Source organism: Chlorocebus sabaeus, chromosome 21, assembly GCF_047675955.1.
Source record: "Chlorocebus sabaeus isolate Y175 chromosome 21, mChlSab1.0.hap1, whole genome shotgun sequence".
In the NCBI taxonomy this organism is placed as follows: Eukaryota; Metazoa; Chordata; class Mammalia; order Primates; family Cercopithecidae; genus Chlorocebus; species Chlorocebus sabaeus.
In genome coordinates, this window is record NC_132924.1 from 57,744,959 (window position 1) to 57,762,737 (window position 17,779).

At 37.4% G+C, this 17,779-nt stretch overlaps 1 protein-coding gene and 1 non-coding gene across 14 annotated transcripts in view; both read right to left on the minus strand.

Moving 5' to 3' along the window:
- PPP1R9A (protein phosphatase 1 regulatory subunit 9A) overlaps nt 1-17,779 on the minus strand; it is a 395,072-nt gene that overhangs the window by 188,439 nt on the left and 188,854 nt on the right. The gene's annotated exons all lie outside the window — the stretch shown is intronic.
- LOC119626365 (U4 spliceosomal RNA) lies at nt 9,625-9,765 on the minus strand. The gene has a single exon (XR_005242534.1). It is a non-coding gene; the product is annotated as a U4 spliceosomal RNA (small nuclear RNA).

The window sequence follows — 17,779 nt, forward strand, 5'->3', positions numbered from 1 at the left end:
GGCGTGGTGGCAGGCGCCTGTAGTCCCAGCTACTAAGGAGGCTGAGGCAGGAGAATGATGTGAATCTGGGAGGCGGAGCTTGCAGTAAGCTGAGATCGCGCCACCGCACTCCAGCCTGGGTGACAGAGCGAGACTCTGTCTCAAAAAAAAAAAAGAAAATAAATAATGTAATATACTCTTCATCTTCAGCTTACTCATAAATTAAGTAGGCATGCAGAAAACGCTGCAAATTATTGAAAAAGAAAAGCCAGAAGTCATTATTTGTAGATTAAACAATTGATTACTTGGAAAATCCAACAGCTTTAACGGAAAAACTACTAGAACTAATAAGAGTTCAGTAAAGTGATATAACTTTTAAAACTCAATACCTATATACAAAAACAATTTAGAAAATACAACAAAATGATCCAAATAATACTTAGTAATTACCAGCCATAAAAGTAAAATAATTTTTCTCTCTATAAAACTAAGTGATGAGTACAAAAAGCCCTGAAGAAAGTGCAATGCCATATTATTTTCCAGGATTAAAATCCTTAATATTATGAAGACATCCACATTCCTAAATAACTGTAAATATCAGTTTACCCTAAGTTAATTTATGAATTCAGGGCAATAAAAAATAAAATCCTACCTACATTTTTCAAGGAAACTAACAAGCAGTTTGAAAAAGAATAAGGGTAGAATCAGGCCCTAGTGGATATCAAAACACATAATAAAACTTCACTTATTAAGGCAATGTAGTTTGAGCTCTGGGATACATTCATTTTTATATTCTATTCTGTTCCACTCCTCTTCTTTTCTATTCAAATTAGTTAGAGTGGTCTATTTAATAAATTATGAAAAGAATTAGATATCTCCCAGAAAAAGATTCCTACTTATATCACGAAGAAAAATACAATTCAGAACAAAAATAAATATATATATAAAGAATGCCAAAAGAAAATCTGGGACAATGTTTAGTTAACAGGTTAGAAAGAAATTCACAGATCCTAGAAGTTCTAAAGGAAATAAATAATTTGATTAAAAACGAAGGCTAAAAACTTCTAAGCACTAAAATATACCATAATGAAGTTATAAGTCACAGATTAGGAGAAAATATGACCAAATATTTAGATGAAACATGAATATTCCTAATTTATAAAAGGCTTTATCAACTCAAACAATTGCATGTATAAGTAGGTAAAGGAAATTGAGAATTGAACAAAGAAGAAATACTAATGTCCAATAAATGATGTAAAGATGCTCAGCTTTATTAAAAATTAAGCAAATGCAAATTAAAACAAGGATATACTATGCATTCATCCATAAGAATAGATTGTTTTAAAAGACTACCACATCCAGGCAGGGTGCAGTGGCTCACGCCTGTAGTCCCAGTACTTTGGGAGATCTAGGAGGGCGGCTCAGTTGAGGTCAGGGGCTCGAAACCAGTCTGGCCAACGTGGCAAAACCCCATCTCTACTAAAAATACAACAATTAACCAGGCATAGTGGCAAGCACCTTGGGAAGCTGTGGCAGAACTGCTTGAACCTGGGAGGCAGAGGTTGCAGTGAGCCAAAATCATGCATTGCACTCAAGCCTGGATGACATAAGGAGACTCAAAAAAAAAAAAAAAAAAGACTACAACATCCAGTGTTTGTGAGCATATAGAAAAAAGGATACTCTTGAAGAGGAAAGCATAGTTAGAAAGTAGTTATCAGTATTTTAAATGTAAATGTCTTTGACATAATAATGTCACATCTGTGTTTACGGAAATACTTGCAAATGTGTACAAAGACATATTTGCAAAGAAGTTCATTACAGCATTATCTGTAATAGCCCAAAGCAGGAAATTGCCTGATTGTCCACCAGTAGAGAAAATGGCTTGCTAAATTATGATATATACAAATATGTAATTCAATGCAGTGACTGAAGAGATGTATATCTCTCTACTGACATGGAAGACCCCGAGATACATCTATCATTAAGCCAAAGAGCATGATGCAGATATAGAAAAAGATAGTCCCAATTCATATGATCTCCAATTGGTATGGTCCCAATTTTAACCTAATTTAAAGCCCCCTAAATTCCCTAGTTATGTAGCACTTGCCAAGTTGTAAAACCATGCTAAGTCTCAGTCTCCTTATTTACAAAATAGTTATTATAATAATAATGCCTATCCCCATAAGAGTATTATGAAAATAAAATGAAATAGTCCTTGTAATTATGCTTGGTTCAATGAGGGGAGAGGAAAAGCTTTCCCAGGGTAATACGAGGGATAATATTTACCCTGATACCTACTATTCATATCATACTTTTTTAAAATTAAATTTAAAAACATTTTTAATAGAGATAGGGTCTCACCATATTGCACAGGCTAGTCTTGATCTCTTGGCCTCAAATGATCCTCCCACCTTGGTCTCCCAAAGTACTGGGATTATAGGCATGAGCCCAGCCTTATATTCTCTTTCATAAATATGTTTTGAATATATCACCCACTGGGATGTTTAATGTCCTTTAAGCAAAAATCTGCATAACTGACTTAGTATTAGAACATAGATTAGGCTGCCAAAATCCCCATGTCCAGAGCAATGCACTGTCATTACACAATGGCTCACGGCCTGCCAGGCTTTCTGTTTTTTTCCTGACCAGGAAGCCCTTTCATCTACATGATCTTGATTCTTTCCATTTTCTTACAATAGTTCTATTATTTTTATTTATGTTAACCTTAATTGCTCTACAAAAATATGGATAATTAATCAAATAATCATCAGAGCATGACTCCTTCTGGTATTCCAGCAACACAAAAAACTCTAAAGGCCAACAGTATTCTGGGCCCTAACGTTCAACACCACCAAGATATATGTATTTTTGTAGTTCAAGCACCTTCACATTGTTCCTGTTTTATTTCACTGAGAAAAGTAAACAAAGGATATTTAAATTTAAGACTTCTTGTTTCAGAGCCAACAAGCCATATTCTGGTTCCTGGATCAAAGGAAACAAAACAAGACCTCATCCACTGCTTCACAGCAGAGACAGGCTTTCAGGGGTAACAAGTTTACAAACACAGTTAGCAAGGACATTTCTGAATGAACAACCCAAGGCTATGAAAAGCAAATAAAGTAAAAATTAGCTTATTATAAGATTTCAACTGGAATCATTATCTTATATACATTTTCAGTAGTTTAAACTGCAACACTTTTTCAAAACGGCAGCAATACATTTTCAACAATAAGAAAAAGACTTATTTCCTTCACTTCTTTATGACACATTTCCTTTAATCAACGCAGGTCTAAATAAATTCAGCATTTTCTTGAAATACTGACTGGAAGGAATCTCCCACAATGCTTCCACAAGGTCTCAGTTCAGGCTATGGCCCAGGTTCTGTAAAATCTTCCTGACACATCAAAGATGAAAAATGTTCCAGGTCCTAGCACCCTGGGTTTCAGATGATGTCTTGGCAAAGTGTACTCCTGGAGATAAGCCAAACATTCACATGCTTCCACAAACAGGCTACACTCATCACAAGCTTCCTTGGCAGAACCCTGACTCACCTTCACATGATTTCAGTGGCTCTGCAAAATAAGGTCTAAATTGAAACTAACAATAAGCATGGAGAAGATAGCCACATATTAACATTCCAAAAACCACTTTGGCAATCCTCACAAAGGAGAATTCTAATAGCTTTAGAGCAATGTATAATCTCAACTTTCCTTTTCTTCCCCCAAATTAAGGCTAGTTCACTGATCGACAATAGGAAGAATTATCTAGTGTATTGACTGCCCAGTGTGTGCCCGGGAGTATGTTAGGAGTAAGCCAAACCGGAGTTTATAATCATCAGACAATTTAGGGTAAACACTGGTAGTCTCCAAAGATCTAAACAGCTGAGGGCTTTAGTCTATTCCTCTACAATCTTATAACATAAGGAGTATGTTACAATGAAAAGAAATTTCAAACTAAATTCTGCTGCATGTAAAAACATTGCTTAACTGGAAGGTGCAAAAAACAGACTCGTAGGCCTATCTCATAAAACTCTGTAGAATCCCAGATTTCTGTCCTTAAAGTCATTTTGAAAAGTAGCCTGTGTGAAAGGTTTACTTAAAGCAGTTGCAACTACATTCTGTAGTAGGATGCATTTAACATTCTAAGTGGATCACTCACCAGAATCTTACATACCACAAAACAGGATCAAATGGAGTACTAGTTAGGTATTACTCCAAAAGCTGTTAATTTGCTACCTCGCCTGACCCAAAGTCTAGTTACATAAAATATTTCTAAGGCTAACCCATGTATCTTCAACATCATTCATTTCACCAATTATTTGTAACATACTTAACATTAATACCCTGTCTTGTGTAGATTTAAAGTGCCAATATCTGGGTGCAGGCTTCTAATAAGCGTCTTTCAAATAATAACTTACTAATCCTAGTGTGTGGATTCATGATTGAAATACCTAGAAAGCTAAAGGGTTCTAAAACAAAGTTACTCCCATAAATAGTATGTTATATATGCTAAAGTACTTCAAATTATAGACAATATGACACTTGACACAAATTATCTCTCTTTACCAACCAATCTAGGGAGTAAGGCAGAAAAGGGTAAAGAGAGTTCCCATGGTTTTTCGTATTTTAGTGTTTCAATGGATTACTAAAGAACAAGAAGTTGGGCCGGGCGCAGTGGCTCACGCCTGTAATCCTAGCACTTTGGGAGGCCGAGGCGGGCGGATGACGAGGTCAGGAGATTGAGATCATCCTGGCTAACACGATGAAACCCCGTCTCTACTAAAAATACAAAAAAAATTAGTCGGGTGTGGTGGCGGGTGCCTGTAGTCCCAGCTACTCTGGAGGCCGAGGCAGAAAAATGGCGTGAACCCAGGAGGCAGAGCTTGCAGTGAGCCGGGATCGCGCCACTGCACTTCAGACTCCAGCCTGGGCGACAGAGCGAGATTCTGTCTCAAAAAAAAAGGAGTTGTTAAAAAAAAACCCACAACATACCCTACATAATGGGAGGTAGAGAGCATGCTAGTTCAAATGGCAACACAATGAAGTCCACCTTTGTCAAGGTTTTCTAGAAAAACAGAATTAATAATATATATGTATATGTGTTTTTTAATATATACTATATATATTTATATTAAAATTGATTTATTTTAAGGAATTGTCTCATATTACGGTAGGGACTAGCAAATCCAAAATGTGCAGGGTAGGCCTGCAGGCCGGAGACCCAGGGAAGAACTAATGTTGCAGTTCAAGCTCAAAGGCAGTCTGCTGGCAGAATCCCCTCTTCTTTGATACAAGTCAGTCTTTCTTCTATGAAGGTCTTCAATGAATTTGATGAGGCCAATCCACATGAAGGAAGGCATCCACTTTAGCCCACTGCTTTAAATGTTCATCTCATCTAAAAGATACTTCATAGACTCCAGAATAATGTTTACCCACATATCTGGGTACTGTGGCCTACCAATGTTGACTCATAAAATGAGGCATCACAAAGTCCTTCAAACAGGATATTCTCTGGCTGCAAAACTGAACTTTTTGGTATTTGACAAGGATAGTCTGGAATATGACTTCCTTACAAGTAAGTAGAAATAAGACTACAGATTTACAACACCTACAAGCTACAGAGACATTTCTGACAAGTTAAAGCATTTCATAAGTATAATATCATTACTTCCATACTTAAACTCCTAGCTGAGAAAAGAAAAAGCCAACCTAGCAAGCACTGCAGTAGGAAAGAATACTGAGGGGCAACTGCATGGGGCCCACATGTAAGGCAGTGGTCAATGAGAACTTGTGCTGCCGTACTCTGTGGGCTTGGCCAACTCACTGGGTCTTTCTGAGATCAGGCTTTTATGTGCAAGAACACAGGACCAATTCTGATACCTAAGCTGCTGGATTCTAGGGTCAATCTCGACGCTGAAACCTAATCAAAATTCTTATCACTATGTGTCTCTCTGATGACAAGTCTTCAACTATTCATACCTACATTTGATGGTAAGTTAACTAAAAGCATGAATTCTAAGTTGTAGTTTATTTATAGCAAGTTATCTGTTCCACATTTTTAAATACTGCCACATAAATACACAATCCTATTGAGCATTTGAGGGATGGATCATCTGGGACCCATATTTCTATCTAGATGATATTATTATGATTTTTAGATAGTTAAGCTTTTAGTTAATTTTACCACTCTGCTAGTTTCATTCTCACATCTAAATTATCTAATAGGCATTATAAATGCCAAACCAAAACACTTAGTTTACTGCCCTCTGCTAAATATGGGTCAGCAAGGCAGCTGAGACCCCTCTACCCAGGTAAAAGATAATATCCATAAGCTACTTTTGCAAGGAAAGGTTTCTGTGGGATATCCCATTTGAGGGCATTAATAGGCCAGATGCTCTCCTTCACAAACACAAATCCACATAATGACTCAAACTCTGAATTCAGCAGTAATGTACAAAAAGGAGGAAAAGGAAATGTACAGATTAATACATGTAAAAATCATAAAAGTAAGTTTTTTCTTACAAAAATACAGGAGAAAAAGACAAGGTAAAGGTCAATTTATATTTGTTCATATAAACAGTAAGCTCACTTCTGTAATCCATGTGAGCTAGCCCAAAGAAAGGTAAACTAGTCTATCTATGAAGATGTTAGTGCTGCTAAGCAGTATTTCCAGTTCTTCTTCTGGGTGCGAAGGGTATTTTCTTTCTTTACCCTTTCTTGCCTTGGGGTGGGGCTATGTAAACAATTCTCGCCAATGGGTTCTGGGCAGAAGTGGTGTGTGTCACTGAGCCATTTTACTGCGGAGGCAAGACCTTTCAGTGTTTTTTTCTCCTTGTATTTCTGGAATCTGGAAAGCATATATGATGGAAATTGACCCTCTACAAGTTTAAGTACCTTAGTGACTATACTGAATACAAGGAGCTTCCCTTTGACCTAACATGGACATGTAACATTAGTGAGAAATAAACATCTGTTAGAAGATACTGGGATCATTTAGTAGTGCAATATAAACTAGCCTATGTTAACCAGGCTACCATCTAAAAGAATCACTTGCTCACTATGACTATGGATTGCAAAGATCCTATCTTGCTTTAAAAACACAAGATTTGGGGCCAAGAGATGAATATAACTAAGAACCTTTCACCTCATTTTAAGTGAAAACATTAGTGACAATAAATCACACAAAGAACCCCAGGCCATGTCAAAAGCACTAATCTCAAGTCAAGGCCCTATTGTCTGTTCTGCTGTACGCTCAGTTCCAAAAGCCTACAGGCCTCAGGGAGGGGACTGAATACCACCTTCCATCCTAGGTGGTTCTAGATCTTCTTCCCAGCTTTTCCTCACACAGGGCTGTGGGAACCCAGGCATGGCTGCTTATAGTGGCATCAATCATATCTTCCATATTACCTACCTCTCATGTATTTCTTCCCTTATGCAATACAAAGAGGGATAGTTTTCAGAACCAGTTCTTATCTAAGGACAAAAGAAGGCGTGAGAAAATAGTCTTCAGAAGTACGTGGTGAAGATACTGGAAAACACAACTTACGCTGCTTACTAAGTACTCTCAATTCATATCTCCATAGTATTCTTCTTATATTATTTGGAGTAAATTGTTGTATCCCCAACATATTCATATTCAAGCATATATAAAAGTCCATGATAAAATCAAGTGTGCATTTTTGTATTATCAATAGCACGAACCACCTCAAATATAGAGGATGCAAACTCTTTAAATTTTTAAACTATTTATTTATTTTTAATAGAGACAGGGTCTTGCTATGTTGCCCAGGCTACTCTCAAACTCCCAGGCTCAAACAGTGCTCCCACCTTGGCCTCCCAAAGTTGTGGGATTACAGCCATGAGCCACCATGCCCAGCCAGAAAACTCCTCAAATTTAAAATAGCTACGGTTGACTTTGTGGAAAGTTTTATATATACATACATGCACACACGTACACACACACGCACACACACACACACATAAAAGTAAAATATATATGTAGTACATATATATGAAAAATTTTCATATATATGAAGATTTTTAGTGAAAGAATATTTCAAGATAAGTAGAGTTTTACTAAGGTCACATATATAGAAATATTAATGAAATAAGATTAAATCTCTTGCTTTTGACAACACAGAATTCAATCATTATTGGTACCATTGATCGGCAAATATGTGTTGTTAAAATACTTGAAAAGTATTTTTTTATTTTAATTTTCATTTTTATTCTAGTGAGACTGAACATTTTCAAACAATGGTCTTTTTTCCATCTTCAATTTGTGACTTACTGGTTACTATACATTGTTTTTCATTGACTTTTAATAAATTTCAATGTATAGTATTGCCTGGAGAAGCCTTAAAAATAAGTTCTCCCTGTAAAAATAGTTTATGCCATTAAAGTAATCAGGGAAAAAAAAATCCTTCATAAATGTAAACTTAACTCATCCTGAATTTGGACAAATTATAAGACAATTAAACCTAAATTAGCGAGTTTTTTAACAGAGAACTGGGAAATTCCACTGATGTTCATGTTTTCCTCAGTATTTTTCAATTTATTGTAAACAATTAAACATATCCATGAGAAATTAGCAATGTCCTCTTTCAGTTCAGCCAGAGTTTTAAACTGGAGACATGTTTTGCTAACTGACAACTGGTGGCCAGCATGAAATAAATTGGTGGCCTTGGTCCAGTTTCCACTGGACAGGTGTCCTCATCACAGAAACATTTAACTAATTAACCCAATTGGCACCTATTTGGGGGCAGTGGACAATCTCCTAGGTGAAATAACTGATTTCTCATTCCAAGAAGTAAATACTCTTGTACAGATGCAGCAAGTTAAGTTAGTAAATCAATTTTTGTTCTCGCATGTGTCTCAGCAGTTAGTCCTTCCTGCTTCTTTTACTACAACTGCCAGCACTGTGCTTCTAAAAGCCCATAGAGGAAAATTAGTCTAAATTGTCTAAATAAGAAAACAGATGGAGAGGACCAATACAAGGTGCTTGTGTGTGCACACGCAGTGAGATTACAGAGGGGAAATGGGGATAAGGGGATGCCGGGCACACCAAAGAGGGTCTGAGAGCTTCTCTTGAGCATAAAAATGGAAAGAAAGATTTTAAGCTTCTCCAGTACAGAAGTTTACACTCTCCCATGAAAATCCCCCGGGGTGACTAGACCTCTGAATGGAAGGGAGGGTGGGGTAAAGAGTATCATAAGAAGCAAACACTAAACTCTGAGGTCTTGGGTACCTTGGGAAGAGTACCTCAAGCCCCAAATTTTACCTGGAAACAGAATGAAACAGCCTTGAAAGGAACTTAACTGTTTGTTCAAGGAGGTCATCAGAAACAACTGTGGGCTAAAGTCAAAGAGGCTCTCTACACAAGGACCGCTGTAAAACTTCCAGGAACCGTACATACATTTACCCAGGGTAGTGGAAGAGAATGCCAAAACATGGATGAGGCCAAACAAGTGGGTGAGGATCTCAAGAAGGTTAACATTAGTGCAGAGGAAAAAAGGAATGTGATATAAAGTGACTGGCAAACTAAAATGGATTCCTATTCCTTACATAAAAAAGGTTGATGATCAGGCTCTTCACAGTACTATGATAGTCTCTTTTTTCCTTTTTTTTTACATTTATTTTTATTCAGTCTCCATAGAGACTGCCAAAAAATGTCAATGCTGACTATATTGTAAGTCATCATGGCGGGGTATTGGGAAAAGTTTTCAATTAGCTATAATCACGCCTAGGATAAACCTCATTTGCTGCAATACTGCCACTGCACAAAGTTATGATGATCTTTCCATATGTCAACATGACAAGGCTATAGTTTCCAGTTATTTAATCAAACATTAATCCAAGTGTCACTTTGAAGGTATTCTGTAGATGTGATTAAAGTTCAAAATCAGTTGACTTTAAGCAAGGGGAATTATCCTAAATAATCTGGGTGGGCGTGATTGAATCAGTTGAAAGACCTGAAGAGCAGAGCTGAAGTTTCTTGAAGATAAAAGAAATTCTGCCTGTGACAGCAGCTTCAACTTGTGCTTGAGACTTCCAGCCTCCCATCTTCACTGCCTGCCCTACAGATTTCAGACCTTCATACCCAGAGACTCCACATGTGCATAAACCAAATCCTTGTGGTAAATCTCTTAAAATGTATCTTCTGCTGGCGGTGCTTCTTTGGTTGACCTTGACTGATACATCAACAGTTCAACTCTTCCTCACAGAAAAGGTAGAGTAATTTACAGCAGTAGTTTGCAAAGTGCTGACTGTGACCTAAAGAGGTTGTGAATCAATCTAATAGGTCATGAAGAACATTGAGAAAGGAAAATAAAAAGGAGAGAATAGAAAAATGTCAGCATTCATTATAAGTAGTAAAAGGACATATTGTATTTCAAAACTTTTGGTTTCAAATATACACATACATATACACATATGTATGGATCATATGTCGATATGAAATGGCTTTGATTTAGAGACTAAAAGAACAGTAGCACTTAAGAAATAGTGAAAAAGTCAAAGCAGGGAATAGAGGTTTCTCCAACTACTGAGCCTGTGAATGCTGACCACAGATACAGAAATTACCCTTCACACTTTCTCTCCTTTTGAGCCATTGATTCTTACTTCAAATCCTTATTAAGCACCAGTTCACTGGCTGGTACTATGCTCAGTATTGAAAATATCTTATTAGGCCAGGCATGGTGGCTCACACCTGTAATCTCAGCACTTTGGGAGGCTGAGGTGGGTGGATCACCTGAGATCAGGAGTTCAGGACCAGCCTGGCCAACATGGTGACACCCCTTCTCTACTAAAAATACAAAAAATTTAGCTGTGCATGGGGGCAGATGCCTGTAATCCCAGCTACTCAGGAGGCTGAGGCAGGAGAATCGCTTGAATCTGGGAGGCGGTTGCAGTGAGAAGACCGCACCACTGCACTCCAGACTGGGTGACAGAAAAAAAAAAAGAAAAAAAAAATACTTTATTAATCTCAGACCTATCATTGTAACCAACATAAGGGCTGTAATAAAGGGATGTGGGCCTACCTGGGAGGAGAGGTGAGCAAGAAAGGATTTCCCAAGTAACCCCGAAAGCAAAGACTTCAGCCAGCAATGGTTAGAGTGAGCAAATAATAAGGTGGGGTGGGGGTGGTATGTGTGGAAGGCATTCTGAGGGGAACAGTAGCATGTGCAAGGTAGGAATAAGACAGAAGAACACAGTAACAGGACAGGAAGTAAGCCAACATGGCCAAGGCTACATACGGCAGTGAATGAATGGGAAGAGATGGTACAAAAATAGGTAGAGGAGCTCTGGGACACAGTTTTTGTGAGTAAAATCCACATGCCATGCAGAGTCCCTAAAAGCATTTGTCTTTCAGAGAATGGGAGTTTACGAAGAAGATTAGAGAGAACCAGAACTAAAAAGAAAGAGAGGAGCCAGGAGCTCTAGGAAACCTCTATCTTCAGTCCTTTTGGAAGACTTAATGGGAGTCTAGGCCCTCTCAGAATACTAAGAGATTTTTCTCGAAGTGATCCTGGTGAGGGGGCCATCATTTGTGTAAAAGCAGAAGGAAGGCAAGAATATGATTGCACTGTCCTTGCAACAAAAGCAAAAAGAGGAAAGGCAGCATCAATCTCAGGAGGCCGTGAGCAAACCAAGGTCCTGAGAAGTAAAGTTTCTCCTGCAGTCAGTCAGGCACAAGAGGAACATGAGGGAGAATGACAGCAACAAAAGCCCTTCCTTTGCCAAATACATGGTACATTTTTAGGGTGAAATTATGTAAAATACATGCATTGTAAAGGCCTATCTAAAATCCTCTATTTCCACAATGTGCTGGTCTCATATAAAGGGAATTCATACTTGAGGCTTAGCATTATCTATTAAGAGTCAAAGAATAAAACAAAGGTTGCACAATTTTCTACACTCTCAAACAGTTTCAAATGCTGACAGAGGTTTAAAAAAACTGTTTTAGCAAGGATATCTAGACCTACACAGTACAACCAAAAATTTTAATTTCTGTAAAGGTCAAGAATAAAATATGCTTAATTTTTAAATTCTTCAAGCTGAGGCCAGACATCACATGGTTGGGGGAAAAAAAAAAAAAAAAAAGAATCTTCAAAACAAGACTGAAGCACAAACAACTAATTGTTAGGGAATGCATATATACATGAGGACACTGATGCTGTGGTACAAGGCTAAGCTTGTAAACCTAAGACTAGACTCACAAAAAATCTTTACTGCATTCGGGGCAGCTGTGATCCATGTTAAAAAATAATCACGTTACCCTTAAAAAGCAGGAAAGACTCTGTTTCCTTATAAACAGATTGTCCCTTCCCTTTAGACTTCTCTAAGAACTACAGTCAACTGTAATTGACCAATTCTGGATCATGACTAAAAATATCAATATACAGCTAAATCTACAAATGGTATCTGTCTCATGTTCCCTTACTTATTGGAAAAACTGAAAGGGTGGAAATCCTTTACAGGAAACAAGATAATCGACTATCTTTGTTAAAATATGTCGAGGACAGTGTTATCTCATTATTCTTAGTGTTTTTGAAGTAAATGCTGCCACCACTTCCATTAGTATAGGATTAATGGTCAAATCTGGGGATCACTGACCTTGAATCATACTAACTTTGACCTCATATATCTTTTAATAGAACTGATGGTTTTGTAAATATGCTTCTTAAATCAGTTGTCACCACAGCCTTAGAAACTGTCCACATGAAAGAACACACTACAAAAACTGGTAATTTCTCTATTAAAATAAATAGGTGAATGCTCTGTAAGCAAAAAAGAAAATGCAGCAATCATCTGCACCTCCTACCTGGGTTCCTGATTCTGTATAGACGGTTCATACTTCTGGACCAGTTAGATGCCTTGATAGCACCTCAAATTTAAAGTATCCCAAAACAAAATTATAGTGTCTCTCATCCTGTCTTCAGTAAGGTTTCTCATGTTTGAGGACAACAGGATCCTTTCGGCCACATAGGCTTGAAAGGGCAGTCAATCACACAACAAAACTTCCTCTTTTCCTCCTATACACCCACATGAAATCAGTAAAAATCGCCTTTTGTTCCTATCTCTTTTTTTTTTGGGGGGGGGGGGGGGGGTTGGAGTCTCCCTCTGTCGCCCAGGCTGGAGTGCAGTAACATGATCTCGGCTCACTGCAACCTCCGCCTCCCAGGTTCAAGCGATTCTCCTGCCTCAGCTTCCCAAGTAGCTGAGATTACAGGCATGTGCCACCATGCCTGGCTAATTTTTGTATTTTTAGTAGAGACAGAATTTCACCACGCTGGCCAGGCTGGTCTCAAACTCCTGACCTCAAATGATCCACCTGCCTTGGCCTCCCAAAGTGTTGGGATTACAGGCGTGAGCCACCGCACCCAGCCTGTTTCTATCTTTAAAAGGATTCTTGTTCTACTCACTCGTTCCTATTCCCTCTGCATACTAAGATTCCTAATAAGTTATCCTGCAACTTATGATACACCACATCTAGGTGCCATTCCTAAAGCGTGGCTCTAATCACATCACTGTGGGTCAGGAAACAACACTGGAAGATGGGATGGAGTAGGGTGCCAGAAGAGAGAGAATGAATTTATGAATGATTTTATATTTCTTTTATATACTTTTTTGTATTTTCCAAATTCTATACAATGAGCAAGTATTACTTTCTAATGGAGATGAAGAAGGGCACAAAAAAGCCTCCTAAGTTTCTCCATATTACCTGGAGAATATAGTTCAAACACGCAGAAAGACATCCAAAGTCCTCTAAGATCTGGCTCCAGAACACATGGCCAGCCTTTACCTAGCACTACTCTTCCTTTCACTCACCCTATCATCCAAAAATTGTTACTATTTTGTTATATGTTTGCTAAGCTTTCTTTAATATTTTTTGGTCTCTCCTAAGATTTATTACATTATGCTATATATTGTATTTATCTGTGACCACAGTTTTTATTCAAATAAAGTCAGCTGCTTTGGAGTCTTATCTTTCTATCACTTAATGTTCACAGTACAATGTTTTAGAAGCAATGGGCCTTTAATAATTGTCAGTGAAACATATAAGGTTGGTACCTTAAATCAGAACCACTTCTGAACAAAAGAAAAGTGACCTGTGAGAGGCAAAACCTCACAAAAGGATAATAATAAAATTTATAACTTCAAAACAAAGAAGTCTTATGCACAGTTGAGGCTGTATTCTAGAAGACATGACCTAATAACATAGACTTAATGATTATTTATGTCAGGAATCAAGTATTACCAAAAAAGGAACATTTATTAATAGTACCAAAATTAATTTTTGTATCATATGGTAGACAATATAAAAAAAGATTTTTACTCTCCTTTTGATGGGTTAGGTTGTTCCTGGCAAAAAATTTTATGTTTCCGGTTTTTGATCATTTTAATGTGACTGAATAGAGAATCTAGTTTGGAAGAACTCATAATTTACTTTTTAAATGTATTTTGAAATGCTAAAATAAAACTGTATTAGAAATGGTACAGTCAAGGGTAATTAGCTTTACTGATGTGGATGAAAGTGTATTATTTGGGTTCTCAGGTTGAAATATAGAGCTGGCAGGAAGAATTAAAATGCTTACAAGTATTTCAATTGTTGCTGGAGAATGGATTTAAATATGTAAATATATAAAAGTGGTTGGCTCCCTTTGCAGCCTTGAGTGCAACATCTATCTTTAGGTGATGTAGGATCAGTTAAGGCTTTAATGTCCCACAACTGTGGCAGATTTGCTGATTGAAATACAGCAGTCACTTTTACAGTTTTGCATTCTAGTCATGGTGGTCTAACCTGAGAAACTCCATCTGTTGTTGCCTGTCCTCTCTCAAGCCAAAAAAAAAAAAAAAGAAAAGAAAGAAAGAAAGAAAACAAACCAAAACAAAAAATCATCCCATGTATAAGAACTCAAGTCTCCCAAAACTTGTGGTCACGGCATGTCATCTCCACCTGCCGTACTGATATCGGGAAGGTAAATACATATGCCATATGTCTTAAACAAAAGTGTAGTTGTACTCAAATGTCCATTTGCTTCTTACAAGTCACCCTGACATAGACAAAGCAATTATAGAAACACAGTTTAATACAGAAGAGAATTAAGCCTCACTCTCTCACTTTGGAAGAAACCAAAACCACTTCCAAATTATAGGCCTCAATTTCTTGAATATCTTGGAACTTCCCTATGACAATATCCTCCAACATTAGGTGACTACCTTCTTGTCTGTACCACCTGTAGTCCTTTAGTACTTACATCCTGCCTTTCATCTGTTAATGCTATTTTACTGTTTAAATCTGCCATCTTCAGCACAGGACTAGTGTCTTACTCCCATTGTATCTCCAAAATCTGGCATTGTGCCTGACAGAGGATCTACTCAATAGATGCTTGCAGGGAGACTGCCTGATAAAAGCAGTTTTTCTTGAAGTTCTGTAACTCCCTTGAATATGCACTTCCTTCATTCAAACAGCTGTTCAAGATTTCAGATAAGCTGGCAACATGAGCAAAGGAATCTTTTTCACTGTCTGGTCCACCCTGCTGGCTTCCACTGTAAGCACTGGTATTTAGGGCATCCAAGATTCTGGCAGCAGCTACAGTTGGCATAAAAATGCAACACAGAGAACTAGTCCTCAACCCAAAAAAAAAAAAAAAGGATGTAGTATAAGATACAGAGAAGAAAAAGCTGCTCCTCTGATGGCTGGGCCTGTTCCAATGCTGGCTCTCTTTCCACTCCTTTCCCACTATATATAATGTAAAAGTATATCCATCAGCGGTCATCATAAGAATTGAAAAGATTTCAACAGTGACTACTGGGTGGTCAGTGAGATTGTACCCACTCTTTACAGGCAAATAGCAGACTTAAATGGCATTTTCCTTCAATTCTGTTCAAAAATGCCTAAAGAGAGAAATGACAGGTAGGTGATAATGAGGAGGTGAGGAAAAGGAGAAGTGCAGCTACCATTGAGTGATTCTTCTGGGATAGGTATCTCATTTAAATCTCATAATCATCTTTTTTGGCAGACCAGTCAACTTCAGGCTCACAGATGACAGACAGTTGGCCCAAAGACACACAGAAAATACATAAGTGACAACAAAATACAAGTCCATGAATTAAAAATCCATGCTTTTCTCTCCATGCCACACAGCTTTAGGGAAAAAAAAAAAAAAAAAAAAAAAAAAAAAAAGCATTATTAAAAGCACCAAATGCCAAAACTAAAATAAGCACCCCTACATAGAATAAACAACACATGCCCCTCAACCCCACAACTGCAAAGGGCCATAAATTGAAGGGGGTGGAGATTCAAACTTACCAGTAACTAAAGAAATGCAAATTAAATTACATAAGTAATTTTTCATCTGCAAAGATTTAAGGCTGGTCATGGTGGCTAATGCCTGTAATCACAGCACTCTGGAAGGCCAAGACGGGCAGATAACTTGAGGTCAGGAGTTCAAGACCAGCCTAGCCAACACAGCAAAACCCCATCTCTATTAAAAATACAAAAATTAGCTGGGCGTGGTGTCATGTGCTTGTAATCCCAGCTACTCGGGAGACTGAAGCAGAGGAATCACTTGAACTCAGTAGGCAGAGGTTGCAATGAGGTGAGACTGTACCACTGCACTCCAGCCTGCGTGACAGAGCAAGACTCGGTATCAAAAAAAAAAAAGAGACATAAAACAAGGCAAAGAGACAGATGTAACTCACTCTAATACACTGTGAATAAAATTTAAACAGGCATAACTTTCTGGGGGACAAAAATATTGAAAACTTTAGTATCAGCTGACCTAATAGACTCTAACAGTTTAATGAAATCACAGATATACAGAAATATTTCTGCACACTGACATTAATCACAACATTACTTTAAAAAGGGGAAAAAAATCAAGTCCAACAGAACTTAAAGAAGAAAATAAAAATTTAAAAGAGCAAAAACTTGGGAGCAATCTAAATGTCAAAAAGGAAGGGTTTAAAAAAATGGTACATTGATACAATGGGATATACTGATTCTTACAGATGTATCCTAAAAATTATGCTCTATAAGATTATTTAGTGACACAGAAAATATTCAAATATTTGGCATGTGAAAAGATTATAAAACTATATCACTATGTACACACATGATCCCAATTATGTAAATACATATAGACATCATAATTTCTGAATGCTAAGATTATGAATGATGTTTTTCTTTTTCTTTTTTTGAGATGGAGTCTCACTCTATTGCCCAGGCTGGAGTGCAGTGGGGTGACCTCGGCTTACTGTAACCTCTGGTTCCTGGGTTCAAGCGAGTCTCCTGCCTCAGCCTCCCAAGTAGCTGAGATTATAGGTGTGCACCACCACACCTGGCTAATTTGTGTATTTTTAGTAGAGATGGTGTTTCACTACGTTGACCAGGCTGGTCACAAACTCCTGACCTATCTTGGCCTCCCAAAGTGCTGAGATTACAGGCCTGAGTCATTGCGCCTGGATGATTTTTTATTTTCTTTATAGTTTTCCAGATTATTAAAATACAGAGCTTTGGTAAATGTTATCTTAAAAACATTCATTACAAAACCATGAATGATCAATGGGCATAAGTTTTCCATACACTATAAAAGCAAATTTGTCTATATATCAACTTAAAATATATTTTTATAGCACTTCCAATGTTCATTTACATAGTGATAACTTATGTTTACAATGATGGGCCTATGATACAAAAATATCTTGTATTCTATAAATTTCAAATGCAAAATAAAATCAGGTTCAGTTTTCTTTTTAATGTAATAAGCTTGTATTTGCCAGGCAGTAAACTGAAA